Source organism: Nerophis lumbriciformis, linkage group LG15 (genome assembly GCF_033978685.3).
Source record: "Nerophis lumbriciformis linkage group LG15, RoL_Nlum_v2.1, whole genome shotgun sequence".
NCBI lineage: Eukaryota > Metazoa > Chordata > Actinopteri > Syngnathiformes > Syngnathidae > Nerophis > Nerophis lumbriciformis.
The window spans coordinates 45,517,947-45,545,848 of NC_084562.2; positions in this window are offsets into that span (position 1 = coordinate 45,517,947).

Below are 27,902 nucleotides of genomic sequence, written 5' to 3' on the forward strand. Positions count from 1 at the left end.
GTAAAACTTACAAAGATACATGTCTGCAGGCATTATTAGACATGTTGCATGTTTAATGTAGGAATTATGTTGAAAAATGTTTTTATTGCTTATTTCGCATTATATCAGGATTTTAAGAACATTACTGTCATAATGGAAAAAAAAAAAGTACTTTTTGTGTTTGCAAACCTTAAAATAGCAAATGTTTCGAGTAAAACTCACAAGGATGCATTGTTTTAGGCTTTTTTTAACCTTATTGCATGTGTGGTTAGGGAGTTAAGCTTAAATAACAGTCAAATTGAATGTAGCAGTTAACTGTCATTATAAAAATAAAAAATAAATTTGTATTTGTAAACCTTACAAAATTACCTGATTCTGGTAAAACTCACATAGATACAATATTACAGGCATTTTTAGACATAATGCATGTTCAGTTTTGGAGTTATGTTTATATAACTCATATTTGGTATGACAGTTATACTGTCATATTGTATTAAAAAAAACTAACTTGAGTCTTTGTAAAACTTACAAAATATATTTTTTCTAGTATAACTAACAAAGATACTTGTATCCAGGCATTATTAGACATGTTGCATGTTTGGTGCAGGAATTATGATGAAAAACTTTTTTATTGCTTATTTCGCATTATCTCAGGATTTTAAGAACATTACTGTCATAATGAGTAAAAAACTACTTTTTGTGTTTGCAAGCCTTAAAATAGCATATGTTTCGAGTAAAACTCACATGGATGCATTGTTTTAGGCTTTTTTTAGCCTATTTTGCATGTGTGGTTAGGAAGTTATGTTTAAATAACTGTCAAATTGAATGTAGCAGTTATCTGTCATTATGAGTAAACCCCTAATTTATGTAATTGTACACCTTACCAAATTAACTGATTCTTGTAAAACTCACATAGATACAATATTTTAGGCATTTTTAGACATAATGCATGTTTAGTTTTGGAGTTATGATTATATAACTTTCATATTTTGTATGACAGTTGTACTTTCATATTGAATTAAAAAAACTAACTTGCCTCTTTGCAAAACTTACAAAAGATAATTTTCTAGTAAAACTAACAAAGATACATGTCTGCAGGCATTATTAGACATGTTGCATGTTTGGTGTACGAATTATGTTGAAAAACATTTTTATTGCTTATTTCGCATTATCTCAGGATTTTAAGAACATTACTGTCAAAATGAGAAAAAAAACTACTTTTTGTGTTTGCAAGCCTTAATATAGCAAATGTTTCGAGTAAAACTCACAAGGATGCATTGTTTTAGGCTTTATTAACCTATTTGCATGTGTGATTAGGAAGTTATGTTTAAATAACAGTCAAATTGAATGTAGCAGTTATACTGTCATTATGAAAAAAAAAACAATTTTTGTATTTGTAAACCTTACCAAATTACCTGATTCTGGTTAAACTCACATGGATACAATATTTTAGGCATTTTTAGACATAATGCATGTTCAATTTTGGAGTTATCTTTATATATATTTCATATTTGGTATGACAGTTATACTGTCATATTGAATTTAAAAAACTAACTTGCCTCTTTGCAAAACTTACAAAATATAAATTTTCTAGTAAAACTAACAAAGATACATATCTTCACGCATTATCAGACATGTTGCATGTTTGATGTAGGAATTATGTTGAAAAACATTTTTATTGCTTATTTCGCATTATCTCAAGATTTTAAGAATATTACCGTCATAATGAGTAAAAAACTACTTTTTGTGTTTGCAAGCCTTAAAATAGCATATGTTTCGAGTAAAACTCACATGGATGCATTGTTTTAGGCTTTATTAGCCTATTTTGCATGTGTGGTTAGAAGTTATGTTTAAATAACTGTCAAATTGAATGTAGCAGTTATCTGTCATTATGAGTAAACCCCTAGTTTATGTAATTGTACACCTTACCAAATTAACTGATTCTTGTAAAACTCACATAGATACAATATTTTAGGCATTTTTAGACATAATGCATGTTTAGTTTTGGAGTTATGTTTTTATAACTTTCATATTTGGTATGACAGTTATACTTTCCTATTGAATTAAAAAAACTTATTTGCTTCTTTGCAAAACTTACAAAAGATAATTTTTCTAGTAAAACTCTTAAAGATACATGTCTTCAGGCATTATTAGATATGATGCATGTTTGGTGTAGGAATTATGTTGAAAAACATTTTTATTGCTTATTTCGCATTATCTCAGGATTTTAAGAACATTACTGTCATGATGAGTAAAAAACTACTTTTTGTGTTTGCAAGCCTTAAAAATAGCAAATGTTTCGAGGAAAACTCACAAGGATGCATTTTTTTAGGCTTTATTAACCTATTTGCATGTGTGATTAGGAAGTTATGTTTAAATAACAGTCACATTGAATGTAGCAGTTATACTGTCATGAAAAAAAAGAATTTTTGTATTTGTAAACCTTACCAAATTACCTGATTCTGGTGAAACTCACATATATACAATATTACAGGCAATTTTAGACATAATTAATGTTCAGTTTTGGAGTTATGTTTATATAACTTTCATATTTGGTATGACAGTTATACTGTCATATTGAATTAAAAAAACTTATTTGCCTCTTTGCAAAACTTATAAAAGATAATTTTTCTAGAAAAACTAACAAAGATACATGTCTTCAGGCATTATTAGACATGTTGCATGTTTGGTGTAGGAATTATGTTGAAAAACATTTTTATTGCTTATTTCGCATTATCTCAGGATTTGAAGAACATTACTGTCAACATGAGTAAAAAACTACTTTGTGTGTTTGCAAGCCTTAAATAGCATATGTTTCGAGTAAAACTCACAAGGATGCATTGTTTTAGGCTTTATTAACCTATTTGCATGTGTGATTAGGAAGTTATGTTTAAATAACAGTCAAATTGAATGTAGCAGTTATACTGTCATTATGAAAAAAACAATTTTTGTATTTGTAAACCTTACCAAATTACCTGATTCTGGTGAAACTCACATAGATACAATATTACAGGCAATTTTAGACATAATGCATGTTCAGTTTTGGAGTTATGTTTATAAATAAATAATGATTAATGGGTTGTACTTGTATAGCGCTTTTCTGCCTTCAAGGTACTCAAAGTGCTTTGACACTACTTCCACATTTACCTATTCACACACACATTCACACACTGATGGAGGGAGCTGCCATGCAAGGTGCTAACCAGCACCCATCAGGAGCAAAGGTGAAGTGTCTTGCTCAGGACACAACGGACATGACGAGGTTGGTACTAGGTGGGGATTGAACGAGGGACCCTCGGGTCGCGCACGGCCATTCTTCCACTGCCCCTCGCCGTCCCAATTATATAACTTTCATATTTGGTATGACAGTTACACTGTCATATTGAATTAAAAAAACTAACTTGCCTCTTTGCAAAACTTACAAAAGATAATTTTTCTAGTAAAACTAACAAAGATACATGTCTTCAGGCATTATTAGACATGTTGCATGTTTGGTGTAGGAATTATGTTAAAAAACATTTTAATGCTTATTTTGCATTGTCTCAGGATTTTAAGAACATTACTGTCATGAGTAAAAAACTACTTTGTCTGTTTGCAAGCCTTAAAATAGCATATGTTGCGAATAAAACTCACAAAGATGCATTGTTTTAGGCTTTATTAGCCTATTTGCATGTGTGGTTAGGAAGTTATGTTTAAATAACTGTCAAAATGAATATAGCAGTTCTACTGTCATTATGAGAAAAAACCCAATTTTTGGATTTGTAAACCTTACAAAATTACCTTATTCTGGTAAAACTCACATAGATACAATATTTTATGCATTTTTAGACATAATGCATGTTCATTTTTGGAGTTATGTTTGTATAACTTTTACATTTAGTTTGACAGTTATACGGTTATATTGAATTAAAAAACCTAACTTGCGTCGTTGCAAAACTTACAAAAGATACATTTTCTAGTAAAACTAACAAAGATACATGTATTCAGGCATTATTAGACATGTTGCATGTTTGGTGTAGGAATTATGTTGAAAAACATTTTTATTGCTTTTTTCGCATTATCTCAGGATTTTAAGAACATTACTGGCATATTGAGTAAAAAACTACTATGACAGTATACTGTCACATTCAATCTGATAGTTATTTAAACATAACTCCTAAACCATGCAAGCAAAATGTCAAATAATGCCTGGAGAAATGTATCTTTGTAAGTTTTACAGGAAAAAAAATAGTTTGTAAAGACACAAGTTAGCTTTTTTTTACTCAATATGACAGTATAACTGTCATACTAAATATGAAAGTTGAATAAATATAACACCAAAACCAAACTTGCAATCCGTCTAAAAATGCCTGTAATATTAAATATATGTGAGTTTTACCAGAATAATTTATTTTGGTAAGGTTTACAAATACAAAAATTAGGTTTTACTCATAGTGACAATATAACTGCCACACTCAATATGACAGTTAATTAAACATAACTCCTAAAACACAAATGCAAAATGACTAATAATGCCTAGAGAAATGTATATTTGTGAATTTTACTGGAAAACAATATTTTTTAAGATTTGTAAAGATACAAATTAGTTTTTTTTTACTCAATATGATGGTATAACTGTCATACTAAATATGAAAGTTATATAAACATAACTCCAAAACCAAACATATTTTATGTCTAAAAATTCCTGTAATATTGTATCGATGTGGGTTTTACCAGAATCAGGTATTTTGGTAAGGTTTACAAATACAAAAAATAGGTTTTACTCATAATGACAGTATAATTGCCACACTCAATATGACAGTTATTCAAACATAACTCCTAAACCAAACATGTTCAATGGCTAATAATGCCTGGGGAAATGTATCTTTGTGAGTTTAACTGGAAAAAAAATATTTTGTAAGGTTTGTAAAGACAGAAGTTAGTTTTTTTTACTCATAATGACAGTATAACTGCCACATTCAAAATGACAGTTATATAAACATAACGCCAAAACCAAACATGCATTATGTCTAAAAATGCCTGTAATATTAAATCTATGTGAGTTTGACCAGAATCAGGTATTTTGGTAAGGTTTACAAATACAAAAAGTAGGTTTTACTCATAATGACAGTATAACTGCCATGTTCAAAATTACAGTTATTTAAACATAAGTCCTAATTTAAACATGCTAAATGGCTAATTCTGCCTGGAGAAAGGTATCTTTGTGAGTTTAACTGGAAAATAAAAATATTTTGTAAGGTTTGTAAAGACACAAGTTAGTTTTTTTTATTCAATATGTTTGTATAACTGTCATAATAAATGTAAATTTTATATGAACATAACTCCAAAACCAAACATGCATTATTTCTAAAAATGCGGGTAATATTGTATCTATGTGAGTTTTACCAGAATCAGGTATTTTGGTAAGGTTGAAAAATACAAAAATTTGGTTTTACTCATAATGACAGTATAACTGCCACATTGACTGCCCCCAAACATGCATTTTGTCTAAAAATTCCTATAATTTTGTATCCATGTGAGTTTTACTAGAATCAGTTGTTTTTGTAAGGTTTACAAATACAAAATATTAGTTTTACTCATAATGACAGTATACTGTCACAATCAATCTGACAATATGGCTAATAATGCCTTGAGGAATGTATCTTTGTGAGTTTTACTGGAAAAAATATTTTGTAAGGTTTGTAAAGACAAGAGTTAGGTTTTTTTTTTACACAATTTTACAGTATAGCTGTCATACTATATATGAAAGTTATATAAACACAACTCCAAAACCAAATATGCAATATGTGAGTTTTATCAGAATCAGGTATTTTGGTAAGGTTTACAAAAACAAAAATTAGGTTTTACTCATAGTGACAGTATAACTGCCACACTCAATATGACAGTTATTTAAACATAACTCCTAAAACACAAATGCAAAAAGACTAATAATGCCTAGAGAAAGGTATATTTGTAAATTTTACTGGAAAACAATATTTTGTAAGGTTTGTAAAGATACAAATTAGTTTGTTTTTTTACTCAATTTGATGGTATAACTTTCATACTAAATATGAAAGTTATATAAACATAACTCCAAAACCAAACATGCTTTATGTCTAAAAATTCCTGTAATATTGTATCGATGTGGTACAAAAAATAGGTTTTACTCATAACGACAGTATAACTGCCACACTCAATATGACAGTTGTTTAAACATAACTCCTAAACCAAACATGATAAATGGCTAATTATACCTGGAGAAATGTATTTTTGTGAGTTTTACTGGAAAAAAAAAAAAAGTAAGGCTTATAAAGACACAAGTTATTTTTTTTAATTCAATTTAATGGTATAACTGTCAAACTAAATATGAAAGTTGTATAAACATAACTCCAAAACCAAACATGCATTATGTCTAAAAATGCCTGTAATATTGTATATATGTGATTTTTACCAGAATCAGGTATTTTGATAAGGTTTACAAATACAAAATCTAGGTTTTACTCATAATGACAGTATAACTGCCACACTCAATATGACAGTTATTTAAACATAACTCCTAAACCAAACATGATTAATGGCTAATTATACCTGGAGAAATGCATCTTTGTGAGTTTTGCTGGAAAAAAAAAGAAGTAAGGTTTATAAAGACACGTTAATTTTTTTTTTACTCAATATAATGGTATAACTGTCATACTAAATATGAAAGTTATATAAACATAACTCCAAAACCAAACATGTTTTATGTCTAAAAATTCCTGTAATATTGTATCTATGTGAATTTTACCAGAATCAGGTATTTTGGTAAGGTTTACAAATACAAAAATTACGTTTTACTCATAATGACAATATAACTGCCACATTTAACATGACAGGTATTTAAACATAATTCCTAAACCACAAATGCAAAATGGCTAATAATGCCTGGAGCAATGTATCTTTGTGAGTTTTCCTGGAAAAAAATAAATAAAAAATGGTAAGGTTTGTAAAGACACAAGTTAGTTTTTTACTTATTGTGACAGTATAACTGGCATACTAAATATAAAAGTTAAATAAACATATCTCCAAAACCAAACTTGCAATACGTCTAAAAATGCCTGTAATATTGTATCTATGTGAGTTTTACCAGAATCAGGTATTTTGGTAAGGTTTAGATATACACAAATTTGGCTTTACTCATATTGACAGTATAACTGCCACATTTAATATGACAGTTAAGTAAACATAACTCCTATACCACACATGCAAAATGGTTAATAATGCCTGGAGAAATGTATCTTTGTGAGTTTTACTGGAAAAAACGAATTTGTAAGGTTTATAAAGATACAAGTAAAAATTTTCACTAAATATGATGATAAACTGTCATACTAAATATGAAAGTTATATTAACATAACTCCAAAACCAATGAATCTATGTTCGTTTTACTAGAATCAGGTATTTTGGTAAGGTTTACAAAAACAAAAAATAGGTTTTACTCATAATGACAGTATAACTGCCACATTCAATATGACAGTTATGTAAACATAACTCCTAAACCACACATGCAAAATGGTTAATAATGCCTGGAGAAATTTATCTTTTTAAGTTTTACAATTTTGTAAGGTTTGTAAAGACTGCGATGAGCTGGCGACTTGTCCAGGGTGTACCCCGCCTTCCGCCCGATTGTAGCTGAGATAGGCTCCAGCGCCCCCCGCAACCACAAAGGGAATAAGCGGTAGAAAATTGATGGATGAATGGGTTTGTAAAGACACAAATTATTTTTTTCTTACTCAATATGACAGTAAAACTGTCATACTAAATGTAAAAAAATTATAAACATAACTCCAAAACCAAGCATGCATTATGTCTAAAAATGCCTGTAATATTGTATTCATGTGAGTTTAACTAGAATCAGTTGTTTTTGTAAGGTTTGCAAATACAAAATATTGGTTTAACTCACTATGACAGTATACTGTCACATTCAATCTGACAGTTATTTAAACATAACTCCTAAACCAAACATGTTTTATGTCTAAAAATTCCTGTAATATTGTATCTATATGAGTTTTACCAGAATCAGGCATTTTGTTTAGGTTTACAAATACAAAAAATAGGTTTTACTCATAATGACAATATAACTGCCACACTCAACATGACAGTTATTTAAACATAATTCCTAAACCAAACATGATACATGCCTGGAGAAATGTATCTTTGTGATTTTTACTAGAAAAAAATATTTTGTAAGGTTTGTAAAGACAAAAGTTAGTTGGTTTTTTTACTCAATATGATGGTATAGCTGCCATACTAAATATGAAAGTTATATAAACATAATTCCAAAACCAAACTCCTAAACCAAACTTGCAATATGTCTTAAACTGCCTGTAACATTTATTCTATGTGAGTTTTACCAGAATCAGGTATTTTGGTAAGGTTTACAAATACAAAACTTGGGTTTTACTCATAATGACAGTATAACTGCAACATTTGATATGACAGTTATTTAAACCAAACATGATAAATGGCTAATAATGCCTGGAGAAATGTATTAGTGTGAGTTTTACTGGAAACAAAACATTTGTGAGGTTTATAAAGACACAAGTTAGTTTTTTTTATTTAATATGATGGTATAACTGTCATACTAAATATGAAAGTTATATAAATATAACTCCAAAACCAAACATACATTATGTCTAAAAATGCCTGTAATTTTGTATCTATGTGAGTTTTACCAGAATCAGGTATTTTGGAAAGGTTCACAATTACAAAAAATAGGTTTTACTCATAATGACAGTATAACTGCCACATTGACTGCCACCAAACATGCATTGTGTTTAAAAATGCTTATAATTTTGTATCCATGTGAGTTTTACTCTAATCAGTTGTTTTTGTAAGGTTTACAAATACAAAATATTAGTTTTACTCATAATGACAGTATACTGACAAAATGGCTAATAATGCCTTGAGGAATGTATCTTTGTGAGTTTTACTGGAAAAAAATATTTTGTAAGGTTTGTAAAGACACAAGTTAGTTTTTTTTTACACAATTTAGCAGTTTAGCTGTCATACTATATATGAAAGCTATATAAACATAATTCCAAAACCAAATATGCAATCCGTCTAAAAATGCCTGTAATATTGAATATATGTGAGTTTTGTCAGATTCAGGTATTTTGGTAAGGTTTACAAATACAAAAATTAGGTTTTACTCATAGTGACAATATAACTGCCACACTCAATATGACAGTTAATTAAACATAACTCCTAAAACACAAATGCAAAATGACTAATAATGCCTAGAGAAATGTATATTTGTGAATTTTACTGGAAAACAATATTTTTTAAGATTTGTAAAGATACAAATTAGTTTTTTTTTACTCAATATGATGGTATAACTGTCATACTAAATATGAAAGTTATATAAACATAACTCCAAAACCAAACATATTTTATGTCTAAAAATTCCTGTAATATTGTATCGATGTGGGTTTTACCAGAATCAGGTATTTTGGTAAGGTTTACAAATACAAAAAATAGGTTTTACTCATAATGACAGTATAATTGCCACACTCAATATGACAGTTATTCAAACATAACTCCTAAACCAAACATGTTCAATGGCTAATAATGCCTGGGGAAATGTATCTTTGTGAGTTTAACTGGAAAAAAAATATTTTGTAAGGTTTGTAAAGACAGAAGTTAGTTTTTTTTACTCATAATGACAGTATAACTGCCACATTCAAAATGACAGTTATATAAACATAACGCCAAAACCAAACATGCATTATGTCTAAAAATGCCTGTAATATTAAATCTATGTGAGTTTGACCAGAATCAGGTATTTTGGTAAGGTTTACAAATACAAAAAGTAGGTTTTACTCATAATGACAGTATAACTGCCATGTTCAAAATTACAGTTATTTAAACATAAGTCCTAATTTAAACATGCTAAATGGCTAATTCTGCCTGGAGAAAGGTATCTTTGTGAGTTTAACTGGAAAATAAAAATATTTTGTAAGGTTTGTAAAGACACAAGTTAGTTTTTTTTATTCAATATGTTTGTATAACTGTCATAATAAATGTAAATTTTATATGAACATAACTCCAAAACCAAACATGCATTATTTCTAAAAATGCGGGTAATATTGTATCTATGTGAGTTTTACCAGAATCAGGTATTTTGGTAAGGTTGAAAAATACAAAAATTTGGTTTTACTCATAATGACAGTATAACTGCCACATTGACTGCCCCCAAACATGCATTTTGTCTAAAAATTCCTATAATTTTGTATCCATGTGAGTTTTACTAGAATCAGTTGTTTTTGTAAGGTTTACAAATACAAAATATTAGTTTTACTCATAATGACAGTATACTGTCACAATCAATCTGACAATATGGCTAATAATACCTTGAGGAATGTATCTTTGTGAGTTTTACTGGAAAAAATATTTTGTAAGGTTTGTAAAGACAAGAGTTAGGTTTTTTTTTTACACAATTTTACAGTATAGCTGTCATACTATATATGAAAGTTATATAAACACAACTCCAAAACCAAATATGCAATATGTGAGTTTTATCAGAATCAGGTATTTTGGTAAGGTTTACAAAAACAAAAATTAGGTTTTACTCATAGTGACAGTATAACTGCCACACTCAATATGACAGTTATTTAAACATAACTCCTAAAACACAAATGCAAAATGACTAATAATGCCTAGAGAAAGGTATATTTGTAAATTTTACTGGAAAACAATATTTTGTAAGGTTTGTAAAGATACAAATTAGTTTGTTTTTTTACTCAATTTGATGGTATAACTTTCATACTAAATATGAAAGTTATATAAACATAACTCCAAAACCAAACATGCTTTATGTCTAAAAATTCCTGTAATATTGTATCGATGTGGTACAAAAAATAGGTTTTACTCATAACGACAGTATAACTGCCACACTCAATATGACAGTTGTTTAAACATAACTCCTAAACCAAACATGATAAATGGCTAATTATACCTGGAGAAATGTATTTTTGTGAGTTTTACTGGAAAAAAAAAAAAGTAAGGCTTATAAAGACACAAGTTATTTTTTTTAATTCAATATAATGGTATAACTGTCAAACTAAATATGAAAGTTGTATAAACATAACTCCAAAACCAAACATGCATTATGTCTAAAAATGCCTGTAATATTGTATATATGTGATTTTTACCAGAATCAGGTATTTTGATAAGGTTTACAAATACAAAATCTAGGTTTTACTCATAATGACAGTATAACTGCCACACTCAATATGACAGTTATTTAAACATAACTCCTAAACCAAACATGATTAATGGCTAATTATACCTGGAGAAATGCATCTTTGTGAGTTTTGCTGGAAAAAAAAAGAAGTAAGGTTTATAAAGACACGTTAATTTTTTTTTTACTCAATATAATGGTACAACTGTCATACTAAATATGAAAGTTATATAAACATAACTCCAAAACCAAACATGTTTTATGTCTAAAAATTCCTGTAATATTGTATCTATGTGAATTTTACCAGAATCAGGTATTTTGGTAAGGTTTACAAATACAAAAATTACGTTTTACTCATAATGACAATATAACTGCCACATTTAACATGACAGGTATTTAAACATAATTCCTAAACCACAAATGCAAAATGGCTAATAATGCCTGGAGCAATGTATCTTTGTGAGTTTTCCTGGAAAAAAATAAATAAAAAATGGTAAGGTTTGTAAAGACACAAGTTAGTTTTTTACTTATTGTGACAGTATAACTGGTATACTAAATATAAAAGTTAAATAAACATAACTCCAAAACAAAACTTGCAATACGTCTAAAAATGCCTGTAATATTGTATCTATGTGAGTTTTACCAGAATCAGGTATTTTGGTAAGGTTTAGATATACACAAATTTGGTTTTACTCATATTGACAGTATAACTGCCACATTTAATATGACAGTTAAGTAAACATAACTCCTATACCACACATGCAAAATGGTTAATAATGCCTGGAGAAATGTATCTTTGTGAGTTTTACTGGAAAAAACGAATTTGTAAGGTTTATAAAGATACAAGTAAAAATTTTCACTCAATATGATGATAAACTGTCATACTAAATATGAAAGTTATATTAACATAACTCCAAAACCAATGAATCTATGTTCGTTTTACTAGAATCAGGTATTTTGGTAAGGTTTACAAAAACAAAAAATAGGTTTTACTCATAATGACAGTATAACTGCCACATTCAATATGACAGTTATGTAAACATAACTCCTAAACCACACATGCAAAATGGTTAATAATGCCTGGAGAAATGTATCTTTTTAAGTTTTACAATTTTGTAAGGTTTGTAAAGACTGCGATGAGCTGGCGACTTGTCCAGGGTGTACCCCGCCTTCCGCCCGATTGTAGCTGAGATAGGCTCCAGCGCCCCCCGCAACCACAAAGGGAATAAGCGGTAGAAAATTGATGGATGAATGGGTTTGTAAAGACACAAATTATTTTTTTCTTACTCAATATGACAGTAAAACTGTCATACTAAATGTAAAAAAATTATAAACATAACTCCAAAACCAAGCATGCATTATGTCTAAAAATGCCTGTAATATTGTATTCATGTGAGTTTAACTAGAATCAGTTGTTTTTGTAAGGTTTGCAAATACAAAATATTGGTTTAACTCACTATGACAGTATACTGTCACATTCAATCTGACAGTTATTTAAACATAACTCCTAAACCAAACATGTTTTATGTCTAAAAATTCCTGTAATATTGTATCTATATGAGTTTTACCAGAATCAGGCATTTTGTTTAGGTTTACAAATACAAAAAATAGGTTTTACTCATAATGACAATATAACTGCCACACTCAACATGACAGTTATTTAAACATAATTCCTAAACCAAACATGATACATGCCTGGAGAAATGTATCTTTGTGATTTTTACTAGAAAAAAATATTTTGTAAGGTTTGTAAAGACAAAAGTTAGTTGTTTTTTTTACTCAATATGATGGTATAGCTGCGATACTAAATATGAAAGTTATATAAACATAATTCCAAAACCAAACTCCTAAACCAAACTTGCAATATGTCTTAAACTGCCTGTAACATTTATTCTATGTGAGTTTTACCAGAATCAGGTATTTTGGTAAGGTTTACAAATACAAAACTTGGGTTTTACTCATAATGACAGTATAACTGCAACATTTGATATGACAGTTATTTAAACCAAACATGATAAATGGCTAATAATGCCTGGAGAAATGTATTAGTGTGAGTTTTACTGGAAACAAAAAATTTGTGAGGTTTATAAAGACACAAGTTAGTTTTTTTTATTTAATATGATGGTATAACTGTCATACTGAATATGAAAGTTATATAAATATAACTCCAAAACCAAACATACATTATGTCTAAAAATGCCTGTAATTTTGTATCTATGTGAGTTTTACCAGAATCAGGTATTTTGGAAAGGTTCACAATTACAAAAAATAGGTTTTACTCAAATGACAGTATAACTGCCACATTGACTGCCACCAAACATGCATTGTGTTTAAAAATGCTTATAATTTTGTATCCATGTGAGTTTTACTCTAATCAGTTGTTTTTGTAAGGTTTACAAATACAAAATATTAGTTTTACTCATAATGACAGTATACTGTCACAATCAATCTGACAATATGGCTAATAATCCCTTGAGGAATGTATCTTTGTGAGTTTTACTGGAAAAAATATTTTGTAAGGTTTGTAAAGACAAGAGTTGGGTTTTTTTTTTTACACAATTTTACAGTATAGCTGTCATACTATATATGAAAGTTATATAAACACAACTCCAAAACCAAATATGCAATATGTGAGTTTTATCAGAATCAGGTATTTTGGTAAGGTTTACAAAAACAAAAATTAGGTTTTACTCATAGTGACAGTATAACTGCCACACTCAATATGACAGTTATTTAAACATAACTCCTAAAACACAAATGCAAAAAGACTAATAATGCCTAGATAAAGGTATATTTGTAAATTTTACTGGAAAACAATATTTTGTAAGGTTTGTAAAGATACAAATTAGTTTGTTTTTTTACTCAATTTGATGGTATAACTTTCATACTAAATATGAAAGTTATATAAACATAACTCCAAAACCAAACATGCTTTATGTCTAAAAATTCCTGTAATATTGTATCGATGTGGTACAAAAAATAGGTTTTACTCATAACGACAGTATAACTGCCACACTCAATATGACAGTTGTTTAAACATAACTCCTAAACCAAACATGATAAATGGCTAATTATACCTGGAGAAATGTATTTTTGTGAGTTTTACTGGAAAAAAAAAAAGTAAGGCTTATAAAGACACAAGTTGTTTTTTTTTATTCAATATAATGGTATAACTGTCATACTAAATATGAAAGTTGTATAAACATAACTCCAAAACCAAACATGCATTATGTCTAAAAATGCCTGTAATATTGTATATTTTTACCAGAATCAGGTATTTTGATAAGGTTTACAAATACAAAATCTAGGTTTTACTCATGATGACAGTATAACTGCCACACTCAATATGACAGTTATTTAAACATAACTCCTAAACCAAACATGATAAATGGCTAATTATACCTGGAGAAATGTATCTTTGTGAGTTTTGCTGGAAAAAAAAAAAGAAAGGTTTATAAAGACACGTTATTTTTTTTTTTTTACTCAATATAATGGTATAACTGTCATACTAAATATGAAAGTTATATAAACATAACTCCAAAACCAAACATGTTTTATGTCTAAAAATTCCTGTAATCTTGTATCTATGTGAATTTTACCAGAATCAGGTATTTTGGTAAGGTTTACAAATACAAAAAACACGTTTTACTCATATTGACAATATAACTGCCACATTTAACATGACAGGTATTTAAAATTAATTCCTAAACCACAAATGCAAAATGGCTAATAATGCCTGGAGCAATGTATCTTTGTGAGTTTTCCTTGAAAAAATAAATAAAAAATGGTAAGGTTTGTAAAGACACAAGTTAGTTTTTTACTTATTGTGACAGTATAACTGGCATACTAAATGTAAAAGTTAAATAAACATAACTCCAAAACCAAACTTGCAATACGTCTAAAAATGCCTGTAATATTGTATCTATGTGAGTTTTACCAGAATTAGGTATTTTGGTAAGGTTTAGATATACACAAATTTGGTTTTACTCATATTGACAGTATAACTGCCACATTTAATATGACAGTTATGTAAACATAACTCCTATACCACACATGCAAAATGGTTAATAATGCCTGGAGAAATGTATCTTTGTGAGTTTTACTGGGAAAAACGAATTTGTAAGGTTTATAAAGAGACAAGTAAAAATGTTTACTCAATATGATGATAAACTGTCATACTAAATATGAAAGTTATATTAACATAACTCCAAAACCAATGAATCTATGTTCGTTTTACTAGAATCAGGTATTTTGGTAAGGTTTACAAAAACAAAAAATAGGTTTTACTCATAATGACAGTATAACTGCCACATTCAATATGACAGTTATTTAAACAACTCCTAAACCACACATGCAAAATGGTTAATAATGCCTGGAGAAATGTATCTTTTTAAGTTTTACAATTTTGTAAGGTTTGTAAAGACTGCGATGTGGTGGCGACTTGTCCAGGGTGTACCCCGCCTTCCGCCCGATTGTAGCTGAGATAGGCTCCAGCGCCCCCCGCAACCACAAAGGGAATAAGCGGTAGAAAATGGATGGATGAATGGGTTTGGAAAGACACAAGTTATTTTTTTCTTACTCAATATGACAGTAAAACTGTCATACTAAATGTAAAAAAATTATAAACATAACTCCAAAACCAAGCATGCATTATGTCTAAAAATGCCTGTAATATTGTATTCATGTGAGTTTAACTAGAATCAGTTGTTTTTGTAAGGTTTGCAAATACAAAATATTGGTTTAACTCACTATGACAGTATACTGTCACATTCAATCTGACAGTTATTTAAACCTAACTCCTAAACCAAACATGTTTTATGTCTAAAAATTCCTGTAATATTGTATCTATATGAGTTTTACCAGAATCAGGCATTTTGTTTAGGTTTACAAATACAAAAAATAGGTTTTACTCATAATGACAATATAACTGCCACACTCAACATGACAGTTATTTAAACATAATTCCTAAACCAAACATGATACATGCCTGGAGAAATGTATCTTTGTGATTTTTACTAGAAAAAAGTATTTTGTAAGGTTTGTAAAGACTAAAGTTAGTTTTTTTTTTACTCAATATGATGGTATAGCTGCCATACTAAATATGAAAGTTATATAAACATAATTCCAAAACCAAACTCCTAAACCAAACTTGCAATATGTCTTAAACTGCCTGTAATATTTATTCTATGTGAGTTTTACCAGAATCAGGTATTTTGGTAAGGTTTACAAATACAAAAATTAGGTTTTTCTCACGGCAAAAAAGCCATTATCGGACATCTTTAGTCATTTCACCTTTTTTTGTTAAGTACATAACTCCACATGTGTTCATTCATAGTTTTGATGCCTTCAGTGACAATCTACAATGTAAATAGTCATGAAAATAAAGAAAATGCATTGAATGAGAAGGTGTGTCCAAACTTGGCTTGTATTGTACATCATGCATGGAGCCCCTGGTCTGCCAGAGTATAAGAAGACATAGCAGGAAGGATCAGTGTTGCCTACTTATTTAAATGATGCATTGCATTTGTGCATACTGTATGTGGAATATAAAAGTAACATATCGTTTCCCATTGAAAGATTACTGAAAGATAAATAAAGTGTATCCGGCCATCCTACTGGGAGTTGGCTGGTAGGTCTGATCTGTCCTCAGTATAATTACACGTGTCATGTAATTACATCTGTACTTACTCAACTCCCACCAACTACTACCTCCTGTTGCAATCTTTCCACTTGGTTTGGAGGAGTCATAACTGTAATACCGAGGGCAGAAAAACAAATATAAGCAACAAAACTAGTTAACATATTGCACACAGTCTATTCAAAAAGCTAATTTTAGCTGAGGTCGTACTTTTCCGTGAGGTCCTGTGCTGTCTCTATTATAGGGTTGTAAGCAAAGTAACCCAAATTGTCATGGCCAATCCCACATGTGGGCTTTGAGAGGGAGCAGGTTTGGGTGTAATTTAGCACTGGGGTCGCTCACTCACACGTCACCTCACCCCCTCATAAATGAACAAAGTGGTTTTGTAAAAAAAAAAAAAAAAAAGTATTTCCCTTTGTATCTTTAATAACAAGTATAGTCCATGCTATTCCAACCACTTTCCATTTTGTGCAGTGCAACACCAACATGTTTATTAGCCCCTGGTATACTCTGTAGAAAGGTTATTCAACCCCCACGAATGGTGAAAAACTGCAAATAATACTCTAGATACTGACACTTGAATCCTATAATGCACAAATGTATTCATTAACTGCATATTGGGTTAAGGGTGAGGATGTGATTATGTATCCTAGAACAATATACAGCTTAATTGGTTCTGTGACATAACTCTTAACTCAAAACACTTGTATTTCAAATCAACATCTCCCATTGAAATGTATTTAAAAACAATTTTAACATGAAACATGCCTTTTAAAAATAAAAACAGCATTTAAGACAATACATACTGTATAAACCAGGGGTCACCAACGCGGTGCCCGCGGGCACCAGGTAGCCCGTAAGGACCGGATGAGTAGCCCGCTGGCCTGTTCTAAAAATAGCTCAAATAGCAGCACTTACCAGTGAGCTGCCTCTATTTTTTTTAATTGTATTTATTTACTAGCAAGTTGGTCTTGGTCTTCACTAACTGACAAAGAAACATAACAGATTTGGTGTCCAGTTCAAAGTGTGACATGATTTATTTAAAAATTTGAGAGTTGACTTTTGTATTTTACATGAGTTATTATTTGTACAAACATGTTGCAAAGTAATTCATGATTTGTCAAAAAATGTTAGTGGCTAGCTAGTTAAAATGGGATATTGTGATTTCACAAGACTGTCTTAGAAGTGATCATTTGAAAATGTTCAATTTGAAAAATGTGCACTTAAAGAAAATATAAAAATAAAGTGTTGCATATTGATATTTATCTGTTTCTATATATATTTATTGTGAGAAATCATTAAGATGATCAGTGTTTCCACAAAGATAAATGTCATTAATTATTAATAATAACAGAGTTAAAGGTAAATTGAGCAAATTGGCTATTTCTGGCAATTTATTTAAGTGTGTATCAAACTGGTAGCCCTTCGCATTAATCAGTACGCAAGAAGTAGCTCTTGGTTTCAAAAAGGTTGGTGACCCCTGGTATAAACAATACAATAGAATGTAGTACTAACAGCGAAAGTCGTTTTATTAAGTCGTATAATAAAGTAGAGTATTTCCTTTCAGCTGTGTTTGGTCAAACACACCATCAGCAGCTTTTCCATATTTTCATGAATAAATGTCTGCTGGTTAGATATTATTTTAACATTCTTGGCTGGCGTTAGACTCATTCTGCTCCAGGATGGTGTAGAATTTTGGTGAATTGCTTCGCCAAATCTGCTCCATGCTCAGCCATATTTTTGAGTTGTTTTTTTTTATTCCATAAATATCACACACTTTTAATTCTGAGCACTGTCCTTCACACTCAATTTCTTACTTCCCATGGTTGGAAAACAAAGTTATGTCCATCTGGAGCTATAAGCTAATGCCAGCGATTAAGACCAAATGTTTTGGTCGGCTCACTGCCCTGACATTTGCTACGCCAACTATGGCAGAGATGCTTGTAATTTTTAAATGTTTGCTTGCAACTTAAAGCATAAAAAGAGAAAAATATTGCTATTAGTAGTGTTATTGTTTATTTGAATATTTATTTTAGTCTTCTAGCCAAGCATTTGCCTTCTGGTCTGCAGTGTGAAGGGTGACAAGCCTCGATGTTATTCGTAGTTTATCTGATCGAAACATTGCACAGTATGTATGTATATTGCACTGACCAGCTAATGCTCAAAGCTAATTGTCCCAGAGCCAAGGCAAAGTGGGTTAAAAAGACATTTACAGATCAAATATAAAATAAAGATGGTGGGGGAAAACACCTACAAAATAAGAGCACCAGCAGAAAGACAACAGTCCAATAGATGTACAAAATATGGAGACAGAACTTGTGACAACACACCCAATCATGCGTCAACCATTTTCTTTAATACTTACACTGAATAGCAAAGGGCCCAAGGTTAATCCTTGGGGTACCCCTACTGAGCTGTCTAAATGGGGAGGACATGGGGTGGGGTTACTGGGGGTGGTACTGGTACGGTGCACAACATCCATGGGTTTGATTATATTACGGTGTTGTCATTGTTTTTGCTTTGTTTTGGTGTACGTCATTGTTCTTTTATATATACTGTATCCCAATAATCCACAATTAACATTTATTAGTTGTGTTTCTTACAAAAATACCTCACAAAATAAAACGCAAAATGGTTCTAAGCCAGTAGTTCTTAACCTGGGTTCGATCGAACCCTAGGGGTTCGGCGGAGTCTCCGCAACGGAGGTAAAGACACATCCAACTTATCGTGTAAATAAAAACTTCTACCTATCGGCATATTATGGATACCCCCAAACAATGTTCCCTCTAATTTTCCATCTGATTTGCAGGTTGTTTGATTGATCGATTGAAACTTTTACTAGCAGATTGCAAAGGAAGAGAATACATTATATGAAACAGTACAGTTTACACAGTACAGTACATATTCCGTACAATTGACCACTAAATGGTAACACCCGAATAAGTTTATCAACTTGTTTAAGTCGGGGTCCACGTTAATCAATTCATGGTAATGTGTGTAAGGTGTGTAATTTGTTGTGAGTTCATGCACTGTGTTGGTTTTGTTCTTTGAACAAGGTGATGTTCATGCGCGGTTCATTTTGTGCACCAGTAAAAAACCATATAACTTTTTCTTTAATTTGAAAAAAATATATATATATATATTTTTTTCACTAAAGAAGGGTTCGGTGAATGCGCATATGAAACTGGTGGGGTTCGGTACCTCCAACAAGGTTAAGAACCACTGGTCTAAGCCTTAATTGAATTAAATGCAAATATCCTTACATGTATTGATACAACATGTCATCACTGGATACTTTTGCCCAGTATTTCCAGTCAAAGCATAGTAATGTTGTCACATAATAATGAACCAATAAGTGTTACAAATTGTATTTTTAAAAACAAAAATGTAGCATATTTAAATTATTTTTGGCCTGAATTATGTATTAAATTAAGTTGTATTTATTTATTTTATGTATTGCAGTGCAATATTATTCTTACATTATATTCAGTTCAGTTAGATTATTCATTTCATTCATAAAAAATCAAAGGAATAAAATAAAAATCAATCAGCATAACATATGTAAAATATGAATGAAAAGGAGCAGAAAGAAGTTAAACGCTTATATCTGCTCCCTAGTTTCAAAAATACAACAATTGACTTTCAATGTTGGCGACTACAAAGCCATATTTTTATTTTTACAAGATCTAAACCAATAATGAAGAAATAATTCTACTCCGTCATATGTTTTCATCATCATGATTTGTACATTTTTTAATACAGGAAGAGATTTAGATTGTTTTATTCTACTGTCAAGTTTGTTCCATAAACTAACACCTCTGATTTGAAATACTTATTTATTTTATCCGTGTTCTAAATCTCGATTTATTAAAGATCTCAGTTCCTTTCAGATTATGATTACCGTATATTTCGGACTATAAGTCGCAGTTTTTTTCATAGTTTGGCCGGGGGTGCGACTTATACTCAGGAGCGACTTATGTGTGAAATTATTAACACATCAGCGTAAAATATCAAATAATATTATTTAGCTCATTCACGTAAGAGACTAGACGTATAAGATTTCATGGGATTTAGCGATTAGGAGTGACAGATTGTTTGGTAAACGTATAGCATGTTCTATATGTTATAGTTATTTGAATGACTCTTACCATAATATGTTACGTTAACATACCAGGCACGTTCTCAGTTGGTTATTTATGTGTCATATAACGTACACTTATTCAGCCTGTTGTTCACTATTCTTTATTTATTTTAAATTGCCTTTCAAATGTCTATTCTTGGTGTTGGCTTTTATCAAATAAATCTCCCCAAAAAATGCGACTTATACTCCAGTGCGACTTATATATGTTTTTTTCCTTCTTTATTATGCATTTTCGGCCGGTGCGACTTATACTCCGAAAAATATGGTACTTTCTCTTTTTACAAATCTGTTTTGAATGTTTTTTGGTATAATTGTTGCATGTGCTTTGTACATGATTTTTTATTATATTAAACTCTGCCAGTTCATGACATTTTAATAAGTTTAACTGTTTGAATATTGGGTTTGTGGGTTCCTTGGAGGCATTTCTACTTATGATTCTTACCGCTCTTTTCTGCAAAAGGAAGATTGGATTTAAAGGCCTACTGAAACCCACTACTACCGACCACGCAGTCTGATAGTTTATGTATCAATGATGAAATCTTAACATTGCAACACATGCCAATAGCTTACTAAAGGGCAATTTTAAATTTTGCGCGAAATATCCTGCTGAAAACGTCTCGGTATGATGACACCTGCGCGTGACGTCACGGATTGTAGAGGACATTTTGGGACAGCATGGTGGCCAGCTATTAAGTCGTCTGTTTTCATCGCAAAATTCCACAGTATTCTGGACATCTGTGTTGGTGAATCTTTTGCAATTTGTTCAATGAACAATGGAGACAGCAAAGAAGAAAGCTGTAGGTGGGAAGCGGTGTATTGCGGCCGACTGCAGCAACACAAACACAGCCGGTGTTTCATTGTTTACATTCCCGGAAGATGACAGTCAAGCTTTACCATTGGCCTGTGGAGAACTGGGACAACAGAGACTCTTACCAGGAGGACTTTGAGTCTGATGCGCAGACGCGGTACCGTGAGTACGCATGCAGCTGCGGCTTCCAAACATTTGATCGCTTGCCCGTACGTGCGTGCCGCTATGTGCATGTCACGTACGTAACTTTTGGGACTTTGGGGAAATATATGTGCTGTATGAACTTTGGGGAGGTGAACGGTACTTTGGGCTGTGGGATTGAGTGTGTTGTGCAGGTGTTTGAGTTGTATTGGCGGGTTATATGGACGGGTGGGGGGAGGTGTTTGTTATGCGGGATTAATTTGTGGCATATTAAATATAAGCCTGGTTGTGTTGTGGCTAATAGAGTATATATATGTCTTGTGTTCCAGCTGAATATCAGGTCCCACCCGCCTCTCACAGCATCTTCCCTATCTGAATCGCTCCCACTGCCCTCTAGTCCTTCACTCTCACTTTCCTCATCCACAAATCTTTCATCCTCGCTCAAATTAATGGGGAAATCGTCGCTTTTTCGGTCAGAATCGCTCTCGCTGCTGGTGGCCATGAGTGTAAACAATGTGCAGATGTGAGGAGCTCCACAACCTGTGACGTCACGCACATATCGTCTGCTACTTCCGGTACAGGCAAGGCTTTTTTATCAGCGACCAAAAGTTGCAAACTTTATCGTCGATGTTCTCTACTAAATCCTTACAGCAAAAATATGGCAATATCGCGAAATGATCAAGTATGACACATAGAATGGACCTGCTATCCCCGTTTAAATAAGAAAATCGCATTTCAGTAGGCCTTTAAATATGTTTTACAGGCACTACCACACACTTCAATACAGTATGTTAGATATGGAACAATCAGCGTGTTATACAAAATATACAAAGCTTTTTAACTTACAAATTCATTCACTTTGTGTAAAATAGCAATTGTTTTAGATACTTAACCTTTGTATCATTTATATGTGATTTTCTTGACAAATGTTCATCAATCATAACACCCAAAAACTTGATCTCTTGTGTTCTTTGAATCTCAACTCCTTCGACATATGAGTCATCCACACTTTTCCTACTACTGCAAAACAAATCATAAATTTCCTTTTACCGTATTTTTCGGATTATAAGTCGCTCCGGAGTATAAATCGCACCGACCGAAAATGCATGATAAAGAAGGAAAAAAGCATATATAAGTCGCACTGGAGTATAAGTCGCATTTTTTTCTTTCTGCTGCTCGATTGCTGTTTTCTGTTGCATATTTCACTACTTCCAGCTTGTAACCTGCAGTATATGATTTCCTTTTCGGTGCCATTTTTGTTCAGCCTTTCTCAGTTTTTATAAGTTACCACCAATGTTGAAATGATTAATTTTCATAGGTACGGAAGTAGTAGCAAGTAGCATCTTTTTTTTCACAATGCACTTCTGCCATGACCTGCCCCCCCCCAAATTTTTATTGGTTGACGTGTGTGTGTGACGATTGCTGATATACGCCTAGTCTCTTACGTGAATGAGATAAATAATATTATTTGATATTCTACGGTAATGTGTTAATCATTTCACACATAAGTCGCTCCTGAGTATAAGTCGCACCCCCGGCCAAACTATGAAAAAGACTATGACTTATAATCCGAAAAATACGGTACTAGTTTAATAATCAATTTACATCAAACCATCTTTTAATTTTGATGAATTCCTTTTCAACCACCTCTTCAAGCACACCTGTGAAGTGAAAACCATTTCAGGCGACTGCCTCTTGAAGCTCATCGAGAGAATGCCAAGAGTGTGCGAAAAAGTAATCAGAGCAAAGGGTGGCTATTTTGAAGAAACTAGAATATAAAACATGTTTTCATTTATTTCACCTTTTTTTTGTTAAGTACCGTACATAACACTGAGGGTGGCCGTATAAACAACTTTAACAATGTTACAAATATGCGCCACACTGTCAACCCACACCAAACAAGAATGACAAAACACATTTCGGGAGAACATCCGCACCGTAACACAACATAAACACAACAGAACAAATACCCAGAACCCCTTGCAGCACTAACTCTTCCGGGACGCTACAATATACACCCCCCGCCACCTCCTACCCACCCTAAAACCCCGCCTCCCCCCCCAACCCCACCCGCCTCAACCTCCTCATGCTCTCTCAGGGAGAGCATGTCCCAAATTCCAAGCTGCTGTTTTGAGGCATGTTAAAAAAAATAATGCACTTTGTGACTTCAATAATAAATATGGCAGTGCCATGTTGGCACTTTTTTCCATAACTTGAGTTGATTTATTTTGGAAAACATTGTTATATTGTTTAATGCATCCATCGGGGCATCACAACAAAATTAGGCATAATAATGTGTAAATTCCACGACTGTATGTATATATCGGTATCGGTTGATATCGGATATCGGCAAAAAAGCCATTATCGGACATCTCTTGTTATTTCAGCTTTTTTTGTTAAGTACATAACTCCACATGTGTTCGTTCATTCATAGTTTGGATGCCTTCAGTGACAATCTACAATGTAAATAGTCATGAAAATAAAGAAAACGCATTGAATGGGGAGAAGGTGTGTCCAAACTTTTGGCCTGTACTGTATATTATTAATTAGATAAATAAAAATTTAAAATTTTTAGAAAAATGTAAAAAAAAAGAGTAAGTAGTTGAACATGAATTCCATTGCATGTTCATGCAAGACCCTCAAAATATGAGCTTGTTCTTGCCTACCAGAAAGTGACCCCCACATTCTCCATTGCCAGACATAACAGGAACTTGGGGGACATTTAGGGGTACTGGTGGGGCATTCGACCTTTGACCCTGGTCTTTTGAAGTGGTGAGAGAGAATCACAAGCAATTACGAGCAATGCAGAGAGTGTTCCCTTCACCGTTTAGCCCCCACTGTGTAAACAAGAGCTGAGAGTGTGTTTGGCAAGTGTGTGGGTGTTGGCTCCTTCAAGTTCATCAGCTCTGCTCCGCTTCCACCTTGTTTTGACGCTCACGGAGCACACGGGCATGTCCTGCGAGGTCTCGCGGGAGAAACAAGCAACTGGCTCGAGGAAACGGACAACCCAACACATTGGGCAAATATGTATACATGTATTATTGTGTCATGCTTATGCAACAGACACATAATAACATAATGGATAATTATTACATTGAATAACTTTAATTATTTGAATAACATATGTCCGTGTCATGTTTTGTTTAGTTAAAGACTCCCTTAGTTCTGTTTCAGCACCCCGAGGTTTGTGTTTTCTTGGTTGCCATGGGTGCTGATTATCTTCACCTGCCTCTGATTAGTGTTCGGGATGCTCACCTGCTCCCAGGCACTAATCAGAGAGCCATTTATTCCTGCTTTTCACCACACTCAGTCTGGCTGTCTTGTTTGCGCTATGGAAGAAGTTACGTTGGTATACTCTTTGATTCCTGGTTCTATGCTTAGCTTTCTCGTTAGCTTTTTCCTTAGCTTCCCATGTGTCAGGTTCAAACACTGATGACATCTACAAACCCCGTTTCCATATGAGTTGGGAAATTGTGCTAGATGTAAATATAAACGGAATACAATGATTTGCAAATCCTTTTCAACCCATATTCAATTAAATGCACTACAAAGACAAGATATTTGATGTTCAAACTCATGAACTTAATTTTTTTTTGCAAATAATCATTAACTTAGAATTTCATGGCTGCAACACGTGCCAAAGTAGTTGGGAAAGGGCATGTTCACCACTGTGTTACATGGCCTTTCTTTTTAACAACACTCAGTAAACGTTTGGGAACTGAGGAGACACATTTTTAAGCTTCTCAGGTGGAATTCTTTCCCATTCTTGCTTGATGTACAGCTTAAGTTGTTCAACAGTCCGGGGGTCTCCGTTGTGGTATTTTAGGCTTCATAATGTGCCACACATTTTCAATGGGAGACAGGTCTTGACTACAGGCAGGCCAGTCTAGTACCCGCACTCTTTTACTATGAAGCCACGTTGATGTAACACGTGGCTTGGCATTGTCTGGCTAAAATAAGCAGGGGCGTCCATGGTAACGTTGCTTGGATGGCAACATATGTTGCTCCAAAACCTGTATGTACCTTTCAGCATTAATGGCGCCTTCACAGATGTGTAAGTTACCCATGTATTGGCCACTAATACACCCCCATACCATCACAGATGCTGGCTTTTCAACTTTGCGCCTATAACAATCCGGATGGTTCTTTTCCTCTTTGGTCCGGAGGACACAACGTCCACAGTTTCCAAAAACAATTTGAAATGTGGACTCGTCAGACCACAAAAGACTTTTCCACTTTGTATCAGTCCATCTTAGATGACCTCAGGCCCAGCGAAGCCGACGGCGTTTCTGGGTGTTGTTGATAAACGGTTTTCGCCTTGAGTTTTAACTTGCACTTACAGATGTAGCGACCAACTGTAGTTACTGACAGTGGGTTTCTGAAGTGTTCCTGAGCCCATGTGGTGATATCCTTTACACACTGATGTCGCTTGTTGATGCAGTACAGCCTGAGGGATTGAAGGTCACGGGCTTAGCTGCTTACGTGCAGTGATTTCTCCAGATTCTCTGAACCCTTTGATGATATTACGGACCGTAGATGGTGAAATCCCTAAATTCCTTGCAATAGCTGGTTGAGAAAGGTTTTTCTTAAACTGTTCAACAATTTGCTCACGCATTTGTTGACAAAGTGGTGACCCTCGCCCCATTCGTGTTTGTGAATGACTGAGCATTTCATGGAATCTACTTTAATACCCAACCATGGCACCCACCTGTTCCCAATTTGCCTGCACACCTGTGGGATGTTCCACATAAGTGTTTGATGAGCATTTCTCAACTTTATCAGTATTTATTGCCACCTTTCCCAACTTCTTTGTCACGTGTTGCTGGCATCAAATTCTAAAGTTAATGATTATTTGCAACAAAAAAAAACTGTTTATCAGTTTGAACATCAAATATGTTGTCTTTGTAGCATATTCAACTGAATATGGGTTGAAACTGATTTGCAAATCATTGTATTCTGTTTATATTTACATCTAACACAATTTCCCAACTCATATGGAAACGGGGTTTGTAGAACAGACCCCAGGTGTATAATAAATGTATATATTAGTGGCATGCTGGCAAACAAAAACGAATACACGCCTTCCTACCCAGTTGGTGAAGAATTGCAGGATCCGAGGGTAAGCTTGGATGCATATTAAGAGGAAAGGAGAGAATTGCTGTAGCCTCACCTCAGGTTTCTGAGGATAATTCAGGCTATAGTAGAATGGCCTACTCATACAAGGAAGCTGTCTTCAGGTTTTGCTCATTTTCTGCGAATTCATTAAGATTGCCAAACCTCTGCTTAGGCCACTCATGCTTTCCGTTAGCTTAAGTCCCCTTTTGACTGTTTTTGCGCACTTTGACCCCTCTCTACCTTTTTTGTCACGGTAGATGCTTTCAACACCGGTGTTGGGGCCGTGCTTTCCCTAGAGGTCCACCTGAAACTAGATGCTGCACCCATGCACGTTCTTCGTTCGTCGGCTGATTCCGGCAGAGGCGAACTACGACGTCGGCAACCGGGAGCTCCTTGGCTGTCTTATTGGCCTTATAGGAATGGAAGCACTGGCTGGCGGACGCCACTCACCCTTTTAAGGCGTACACAAACCATAAGAACTTGGCATATACTGTATATGTCCAACCTGGTTTCTAACAGAGGGACAGAGTTTTCCTCAAACATGTGGAAGCAAGTGAGTATCCAATCACAAGTTGCGAAAACAGGAAATGGCACCGGAGCCATACGAGCCATAGAAAGCCACAAAAAACTCACCGGTACTCACAAAGAAGGAGAGCAACATGTTGATTAGGTGGCAGATATATATTTGCAAGGCCATTTTCAAGAAGGATACTTAAAGGCCTACTGAAACCCACTACTACCGACCACGCAGTCTGATAGTTTATATATCAATGATGAAATCTTAACATTGCAACACATGCAATTTTAAATTCCGCGCGAAATATCCTGCTGAAAACGTCTCGGTATGATGACGTCTGCGCGTGACGTCACGGATTGTAGAGGACA